The sequence below is a fragment of the Coturnix japonica genome, chromosome 5 (assembly GCF_001577835.2).
Source record: "Coturnix japonica isolate 7356 chromosome 5, Coturnix japonica 2.1, whole genome shotgun sequence".
Taxonomy (NCBI): domain Eukaryota; kingdom Metazoa; phylum Chordata; class Aves; order Galliformes; family Phasianidae; genus Coturnix; species Coturnix japonica.
In genome coordinates, this window is record NC_029520.1 from 32440621 (window position 1) to 32450454 (window position 9834).

The 9834-nt window shown below is 38.3% G+C and overlaps 1 long non-coding RNA gene across 1 annotated transcript; it reads right to left on the bottom strand.

The window, feature by feature from the left end:
• Positions 1 to 103: 103 nt before the first annotated feature.
• Positions 104 to 8361, bottom strand: LOC107315051. Its single transcript, XR_001555770.2, has 3 exons — positions 8222 to 8361; positions 7847 to 7924; positions 104 to 3278 (listed from the first exon to the last, which is right to left on the bottom strand). It is a non-coding gene; the product is annotated as an uncharacterized LOC107315051 (long non-coding RNA).
• Positions 8362 to 9834: the final 1473 nt, after the last annotated feature.

The following is a 9834-nucleotide window of genomic DNA, read 5'->3' on the forward strand; positions in this document are numbered from 1 at the left end:
TCTCAAACTAAAATCAATTGCTAACATTTATTTGTATGACATTTACAAACACAGTACTGCATTTACTTATTCTAATCCTATCCCACACCTTCATTTTCTCTTGTTATTTACGCAATATTCATAAATGTTTCAACTCCTACACTGGCAACATATTTCCCATTTCCTCCCCCATGGCAGGTGTCTCACATATTAATTTTTACTATGCAACTCCTCTCGCCTCAACTATGGCATCTTGTGGTTGCCCAGAGCTAGGATTTAGTTTATCCAGCCATGTATTCTAATTGCTCCTAAAGGTAGCAATGGTGGTTAAATGAACACTGCTGTTACTACTTATTACATAAGTTGCTCCAAAAGTAATGTCTGATGAAGAGATGCTTCTTGCTCTAAAGGTCTCCAGTCTAAATAAGATTGTGATGGCAATAAGAATCAGATTTAAAGAAGACAGAACTCACAGTCAAAGATACAGGATAAATATATTACACAGTACTATAAAAGCTGGAAGCATCAGGAAAGAAAAAAAATCCATTCAGCAAATATGTACCACATCAAAAAGGTTTTCAAGTCCACTACAGAAGAGAAAGAAAACCAATCCTGCACTGAATTTATTATAATAATTTTGATTTGGTCTCACCCTAAAAACACTGTCCATGTACTCCATACAGCAGATTATTTTCTTCATTTCCAATAGTGCATTCAACAAAACATATTAATCTAACAAATTAATTTGAATATAAAGATCAAATGTACTCTGACACAAATGGCATATTACGGAAAAACACTAGCTGATGCCAATGGAACTAAGCAGAGTTGCCAGGTTGAACAATGCTAAAAGCAGATCCACAAATTGTACTGCAGACTTTTTTTGCCACACATTCCTCAAATCATCCTATACAATGGCTGCCGGTGCCAATCCTGGCATCTGAGTGTTGGGCAGCCTCCCTTAAGTCTGCCCCAAAACAGGGGCAGGGCAGATCCTGATGTGGCTACATGGATACTCAGACATCCTTTCAAACATAGCAGATCTCCTGGAAAATGATCAAACAAAACCTACAGTTTCCACAGTTTTCCCACAGTTTTCCTCCCATCACCACCATTTTAGATTGCATTTTAGCATAGAGTTATCTGTCTTTCTTCTTTTAGGGTGATCAAAAAGTTCACCCTCCAAAAAAGGAAATATGCAGTTTTTTTGACTGGCACTTGAGTATTCATTTACATGTCCATATTCTGAATTCTCATTAGTCATTTTTGAATACTACAAGAGGAAATATGGATATTTCCAATCATTCAGAACAACAAGAAATGCAATGCACAACGCTATTCCAGTGATTTAAGAAAGCCTTTTAAGTTCAGTTCAATTCCAGTCATTTCTGAGAGCACGACTCTAAGGGACACAGATTTCCTCTTTGCACAATAATCTCATTCACAAGGTTTCTCATTGTTACTATTTCCTGGTGTGCACAGGCATTCAAGGTAAAAAGCAAAACACTTCATTCAATTCTTAATGTATTTCTCATTTTGAAACCTCACCATAAGCTCTCAAAGACATCTAAATATCCACATATACACCCAATTCTTGGCTAGTGTTTCACAGCTTTTGCAGAGCCTCTTGACTGTCTCCAGTGCCTCCCTGTAGGTGAGACTGTCTTCTCTTTCTAACCCTGGCAACTGTCTTGCCTCCTTCTGTTTGCAGAAGCTCTGATTGCCTTGAGCTGCTTCTCTTTCGCAGCTCTTTCCTGCAAGAGTTCACATAAATCACAGAGACAGTAAGGGTCAGTACTGTACCTTTTCTTCTAAGAAAGTAGTTTGCTTTTAAGATTTTTACTCACAGCTGCAAGAGGCCGACCTAATCCTGCTTTTCATCTCAGTTTTCCAAGTGCATACAAAAACAGAAACCTACTCCTTACATTTTTGTACAGTCCTTTCTTCATGAAGCTCACCACTGCTCAGCATTCTCTGTTTCTTTTCTATTCTCCACACTGTACATTTGACCCTTGACTAGATCATTTCCCCAACATTATAAAACCGTTTTATATGATGTATCTAGGCCTTTCAAATCGATCTTTAATCATGTCCAAAGGTTCACTAATGCCATGTTTTTTTAAAAAACGTTACTACTTCTCTGCTATCTATTTTATTATTAACCACTTTAGGAAGTCAGCCCATGAACTGAGATAACTTTGTTACTCCCCGAGAAGATTAATGAGGTGATCTTAAATATCAATAGCTCAACAACAACATTTCGAAAAACTTTTCATATTACACAGCAACAAAGCAATTTATAACTTCCACAGAAAGCAACTCCAGAATGAGCTCCAACCAGAGGACATGCTTCCTCAAGTTAGGTCTTTGTTTATCTTAACCATGATGAAAGCATGTTTCTTCACTTAAAGTCGCATCCTGTAGGCTCCCAGCACTGACTGTTTTATGTCCACTAATTCCAGAAGATAAACACAAGGTATTTTCCTATGAAGTGAAGATTCAATTCTTTGGAATTAACATCTATATTTGTAAAACAAGCTTCTAAATGAAGTAATTTTCCTGGAAGATTTCAAGACACTGGATTGTTCCTTTTCTAAACATAGTGAGATACAGTGCAAATCAAAGCTGGTTTATTAACAGGCTGTATATGAAGCCAAAAACAGGTTGATTGCACTGAAGTCTGTTTTAAACAGCTATCATCCCAATAGTGACAGCATACTGTACAATAGTCTTTTTTTTTTTTTTTTAAAGCCATTCATATTTTAGTAAACATTGGTAAATTTCTTCATACAGAGAGAGAAGTAACCAGGAACTTCACCTGCCCAAAGCTACAAAAGAACAGAATAGATCTAAAAAGCCAAGGAAAGAAGGTTTAATAGCTTCTTTATGTTGTTTTGCAGTTTCTCTACTTGCTTCCTTCCAGGTCAGGCTCTGACCAGAAACAAAAATGAAAATACTACAAAGACTGTCTGTTTTCAACAATTCCAAATATGTCAAAAGCAGCAGGTACCAAAACCACAGTGAGAGCCTCTCTTGCAAGGCATCTGAACTCAAACTTCTTGAGCAGTTCACATAAGATTTAACATAGCCTCTGGATAAGATTTTTCAAGCTTCCATGGTAGTGCGATGTCAAATATGAATATTACCCTAAATTGTTCAGGGGTCGTTTCCCATTCAGACAGTCAGCATTCATGAAACCAACTTTTCTCCAGGAACTTCCCAGGAATGCCTCTTCAGCATGGCACCCAGATGAGGTTCACCTTGCTCCTTACACAAGATAGAGAGAACTGGGCATAAATCTACAAAGGGAACGGAGACATCTAAGTGACAACATTGGCAGTCAGCCACTCAGAAGTTCTCAAAAGTTCTGCTTATTTCTATGCAAATCTGGAAGTAAATTTCTCAGATGCCAGCATTTATATATGCAAACTTCTCAAGGAGAAGGTATTTGCATGCCTCCCTTTATTCCTTCTAGTGCAGATACAGTAGGAAACTCCCAGCTATCAAAAAAAAAAAAGGAAATATAGTATATACATGCTGGTCTCCAGTGTCCAGACTGTGTTTTGGAAAAAAATTTTCTTGCTAGAAAATGTACACATTTATTCCCTCCAACAGGAATTCCAAACTTGAAACTTCTATTTATAAAAGTCTGTACGTGCTCACCAGAGGAGATATGGATGAGAGATGGAGTGAATGGGAATTTAGTGATTTTCTTTGTCCTAATTAGAGTTAATAATGTTTTGGCAGAGGAAACTAGAGTTCTGATTGTTCCAGGAACTTCTAACAATCAACAGCCTATTATCCCACTTAGTCATACCAAAGACCTGATCTTCCAGTTCAGCAAAGCACGTAGGATAGGCTTAACTTTAAACACATGAACAGTCTAATTGACTTCTTTGTCATGACTGAAGTGCTGAGGAATGAAGCTGAGACCTGGTGCAGGTGCTCCAGCTAAGAGCTTTCCCTGTCTTCAACAAAATGACAGCATTACAACCTCCCTTTCTTTTGCCTGAGGCCTTTGTGGTATACTCCCTTCTGCACATGTAGCTTAGATATAGGTTTATGGGAACACTCATTCATTATAAACATTTAGGGTTAATATGAAGAGAGGAGGCAGCTCCAACTTACATCTGCTTGTAAGAGGAAAGACATGCAGAGAAGGATATGAAGGAGTCTTGGCACTTCAGTTTCTGGGGGCTGCCCATTATTTAATACATTCTATCCTCTAAGATTTCTATTGATAGTTTTGCCATTTAGCAGTCAGTTACCATGTCTAAACTTGCGCTATGGGACACGACTGCAATGAGGGGTAAATCTTGTCACAAGTGTCATTTCTAGATGGGAATAATGCTGCTCACACAATGCAATTCCTCAGCTGCAAGTCCCCAGGAAAAAACAGCCATTGCAAACCAGACCTTTTATGCAGTTTCCCCCTGAGCACTGTCGTCTGCCATACTTTCTTGATTCAGGATTCCCTGCCACTCACTGAAGCAATAGATTTTAATTTGAAAATTCACAATTTACTGATAGTCTACTTGCCCAAGAGCACAGGGGGACTAGGAGATACAAGAATTCCATCACTGAGAAATGGTTGGAGGAGGTTTTGGGTTTTTTTGGACTTTTTTTGCAGTAATGACAATGCTGATATCTAGACAGCAAACTCATTAGGTTCATTCCCAACTTTTGCTTGCACTGGGAGCCTATAACCAATTGCAAGCTTTACTAAAAAGTAGTAAAGTAGTAAAACATTAAAAAAAAATTGTGTTCTCTTAAAAAAAAAATCCTCCCTTTCCCCCTCTTGTGACTGCTTCAATTTGTCGGTCTTTTAGGGCAGAGTAAGCTAACAAGGAATAAACCTAGAATTAAAAATCAAATAATCCTATTTAATTTTATAGTTGTTGACACAACTTGTTACATGTGTTTCCTACCAGAATAAATGAAATCATAGTCATCTGATTTCCAAATTACCATATCTATTGTTTCAGAAATACAGGGTGTAAATAATTGCAGTGCAATCGCCTATGTCTGGACCTCTCTCATCCGGAACCGTTATCAGGATTAGCATAAATTACAGTGCCATCTAATAATGAAATCACTGAACACTGATTGGGCCAACTATTTAAACCTGTAATTATTGCTCATTAGAAACATGTTTCATGTTATTTGCCCCTTACAGACCCAAACTGGTTGTCAAAAGGCTCCTGCAAAGAATTCTACAGAGAAGAGAACAGAGAAATTTCAAATGATGGGCACGAATTTCATCTGCAAAATGGGTCTGTGTGGAAGAAACGTGCTGTGAACACCAGAAATAAGTTGCAATAGGTGAGAAAAGGAAACCTCCAATATAATTCAGACATGTATAAACAGTTTGTGTTTTTCTACATAAGTGGGCAGTGATTGACTCACAGCATTCATTATCATAGTACAATTAGTCATCATGAAGCTGATGGACTCCATTGTAAATAAGCTCCTGACCTAGCCAGAGGGAAGGCTCTCAGCAGACCTTATTGTAGCTGGTTAAGGCTCAGGTGAGATAGGCAGCTACCCACATCAAAGACATTAAAGGACAAATGCCAGAAGCAAAATGAAAATAACTATCACCTTTCCAAGCTCCACTGTTAAGGGATTACAGAAGACCACTGATTAGCATTTGTCTGCTTCTCTGCAGACCAAGTGCTTTACCGAATGAACTGTCTAAAAAGGGACCCAAATGAGTGTTCTTTAGGCTAATAGATATTTTTAACTGCTTTACATAATAGACAGGGAAACTGATTCATCTTCCATCAACTTCCTCCTATCACATAAACAAAAACTTCCTACAGCATGAAAAAAATAGTTGTGACCACTTTCAGCCACAAGAAAGGTAGTAAAAGAGGAAAGACTACTACATGCCATTTAGAAAGACACACAATAGTTTAAAAATCTCAGCTAATAGTAAGCCTGTCCATCTTTCCTGACAAGTTCTTCTAATAGTCAATTCAAGACACAGTTTAAACTTACATTCCTGTGGTGAAAGGGTTCAGGAGACACATAAGCAATGCTAAAGCACATATCCCACAAAGAGACTGTGGGTCCTCAATGCAGCTGGACGTATCTCTTTTAAAGCTGGAGTACTCTCAGCAGTGTAGCTTCTATTAACACTTGAAGAAGTTGTAAGAGACTATCTACCCCCTCTTCCAAGAACACTGAAGACTCAGTGTACATCCTTTCTCCAACCAAAAGGTCCTTATGCTATTTACTATAGGCTCTGTGACAGGGTGAGTCCCCAACCTACTGATAATTGATCCTGCCCAACTTTTAGTTATTTGCATCATGTGATAATGCATGGTCTACAAACCTAATGACTGGATGCAAGGCACTTGTTAATTGGTTCAGTATCCTTTAATTCCTGACTATCAGCTGGAAGGCATCACAAGCCTTACCATTGACTGTCATTCAACAGGAGATATACATAAAGTAATTGCTGACAGTAGGTTCAGATACAAAACAAAGAATGAATATACATCCTTAGGTGATGTGAGTGCACCTCTTCATTTTGCATCCCCAGAACAAGAAGTTACTTAAAGAAAAAAGATTTTAAAAATTAGAATAAAATAAAACATTCTTTCTGAGAAACTGTCTGTTAAAGGAACTGCATTAATGGTACAAAGCACAGGACTTGTAATGTTTTGGTGTTTAATCTCACTGGCATGCAGGATAACAGCTAAAGAAAATTCTGAAGAAAAAAAAAACACATTTCCTACTCATTTGGATACAGATAGTAGAAAGGCCACAAGCATCTTCTAGGACTGAGGTACCAGACCTTGAACACATCACTTTCCAATGTTCTGATTTAGCAGTAAAAGCCTCAGGGGAGGTACAACAGGAAGCTGTGGCAGCTGTGTAGTTAGTTTTACAAACCGATCAAAGTATAGCAACAATGAGATTAAAAAAAAAATGATATTATAGTAAATATGTGTGAGGATGTATTGAATTTACTGAAAGATGTATCAATATGGGTGTATTATAGTGTATCCATTCACATGTGTTTGTATTTAAATAAGATAAAATGTACTGGTATAAAAAAAAGTCAGGGGTTGAAATTTTAGTGCAGTTATGTCTCTATAGAGTCAGCCTACAAATTCCAGACCAGGGAACCTTCAGCAACAGGTGATCTACTTCCAGACAGATAGCAAAACAATATAATTCTAGCCTAAAAATTATTTTAAAATTACCTCATGAAAATTGGAATTATAAATAAATAAACAGAGGAGATCATAGTACGAATGCTTAGAATTAGTTTCTATCCACAAAAGAGGTTAAGATCTGCTTGGTATTTCCACAAGTAAATTCTGAGTCTTAACCTCTCTGGAAAAGATAAACGTGCTATCAGACTCTAAAGCATTACATATTCTCTCTGTCTCTGTCCCTTTCTCTCTGTATATATTAATTTTATAGATCTTTTTATTGTCTCAACTACACTGGTTGCGTGAGGAGCAGAACAATAGGCCAAGTACTTCCATTTCACACATGCCACCTCTATAATTCAACAAAGAATAGTAAAAAAGATCTATAAACTTGTTATAAATCAGTGCCCTAAACTAAATTAACCACTGAAACAGATTATCATAAAAATAATGTCATAAAAATATTCATCACCTCGGTAGTCCAGGTGTGTGTCTGTGCGTATGTGCTTGTGGGTGCCCACGCAAGCAATGTTTTGTGTGTGCCAAGGCCAGTGGCAGTGCTAACAGTGTGGCAGGCTCAGTTTCTACAGCCTTGGAGGAGATGACAGGCAGGACTATGAGGATGAGTTTTAATATCTCTGTGTCTGGGAAAGTAACTCATAAACAGATCCACTAAAATATAATTACTCTACATAACTCACCTTTAGTAGCAGTGAGTCGTCTCCACTTTCTTGTTAGCAGTGAAGCACTAGTCTTTTTCCGGTTCTATGTCTAAGGCACTGTTGGGAAAAAATAAAAATTAAAAAAGAAAAGATAAAAGCCAATCAAGATGCAGGCTAAAAGACATGCATTTAAGCAGTCACAGTTTGGTTGAGGTTGGTTTCCATTCTGAAGTCCCTAAACTTGAGGTTTTTTCCCCCATCTACTAGTTACAATCTCCAGAGGAATATACAGGAACAGCAGAGCTAGAGTTGGCTCTTCTTGAGATGATGCTTTTCTTGCCCACCTTCAGTAGCATCTTCTCCCTGCACTCACATTGCCATTATTTACTTTGTAGTCATCACTTGACAACTCACCTGTACTGTTAAGATGTTTTCTAACTCAAAATGAGACTTCTGTAAATTTCTAAGTGTCATACTTCCAGATACAGCAAAAGCCAGTGACACTGAGGTAAAAGTAACTCATGCAATATTGGGACTTTCCTGCAGCCTGCCAGCCTTTGAGTCTCACTTTCTCAATCTGCATTTTGACAAGAGGATTTTTTCAACCAAAGTGAACTGGGTAATCTTACAGAAAGTGAATTCAGCTGCTGAAATGGTGGAGCTGGGCTCAGCTCCAAGCAGGATCTCATCAGTGCTGGGAAGCATCACCTTTGCTCAAACAAGGAAGAAGAGCAACCACACCCAGGTTATGAGATGGGTTAAAAAAAGCAGGTGTTTTCATTCCTGACAGTGGGACGGAGAGGGGAATGTGAAGAGCAAGAACGTGTTGTCAAACATGAGTAAAATAAAAATCAGCTATTTTGAAGGTGTGGGTTGTTGTCTCTCCCTGATTTAAAGGGCTGGTCACCGTGGGCCATTCCAGGAAAAGACTGTGAGGCCATTCTTTACTGGCACTTTTAGCGCTGGCCAAGAAACACAAATCACACTGAGGAAACTGAATTATTTATCTGCTCACTGGGTTCACATGTATAGGATCAGCTTGATTTTTTTCCACAGCCAAATGTTTTTGGTGTACAGTGTGTACAAGTCTGTATTTTGTTCTGAGGTAGGACGCAATGATGCTGTAAAAGTAAGATCGCTGTCAAATAAAGTTTGCTTTGTTTAAATTAGCTATATCCTTATTACAAAAACGCAAAGCACAGTCTATTTTTATTGGGGCTAGGCATAAATAGGTGCCAAATCAGGACAGAGGTAAACTAAAGCAGCTCTACAGATTTGTAACATGAATTTGCTAATACAATTGGCACTGAAGTTAATCCAACCTGTGCAGCAGCTCCCTTTTTCATGCACTGCAGGAAACAATAGGATTCACACCATCATTGCCCCTGGAGAGGAAGGACTGTGTATTTTGCTTTTAAATGTCTCAGTCCAGTGTGAAAGATAAACTCACTCTTCAAGATAGAACAGTCATCATATCATTTCAAGTAATCATTGTTAGAAATGCACCAAACTGCTAGGCCAGTTAATAACGACACCACATTTTATTTATATGGCTCCCATCTGCTGAAGCCTTCTAGGCAGAACACAATGGGCTTGATTTTCAGCCAGACTTTAACATAGCTTCTGTTTATATGGATGCAAATAACAGTGGTTGGATGGCTGTGTGCATAAACAGGTCTAACAACTAATCTTTGTGACCACAATGCATGGTTTTATTACTTCATGCAACAAAATCTCCATCTGAAAAATCCCTCTGACAAAGTACACAAAGCGTGACAAAGAACTGAGTTTTTCTGAGTTTTTAATGGTTTTAAGCCATTTTACACATGGCTTGTCAGAGGGGGACCATGAAATTCACATCACCACTGTGCCCATCAATGAGAAAGGTCCTTCTGACTCCATGCTCTCTGATACAAAGCAGTCTTCAAAGTTGAAAGACCTGGATACATGCTGGATACCTGCTCCTTTTCTTACCACCTCCCCTCTTGCTCTTCACAATCTCTTTCTCCCTAGGCCAGGCTGAATAG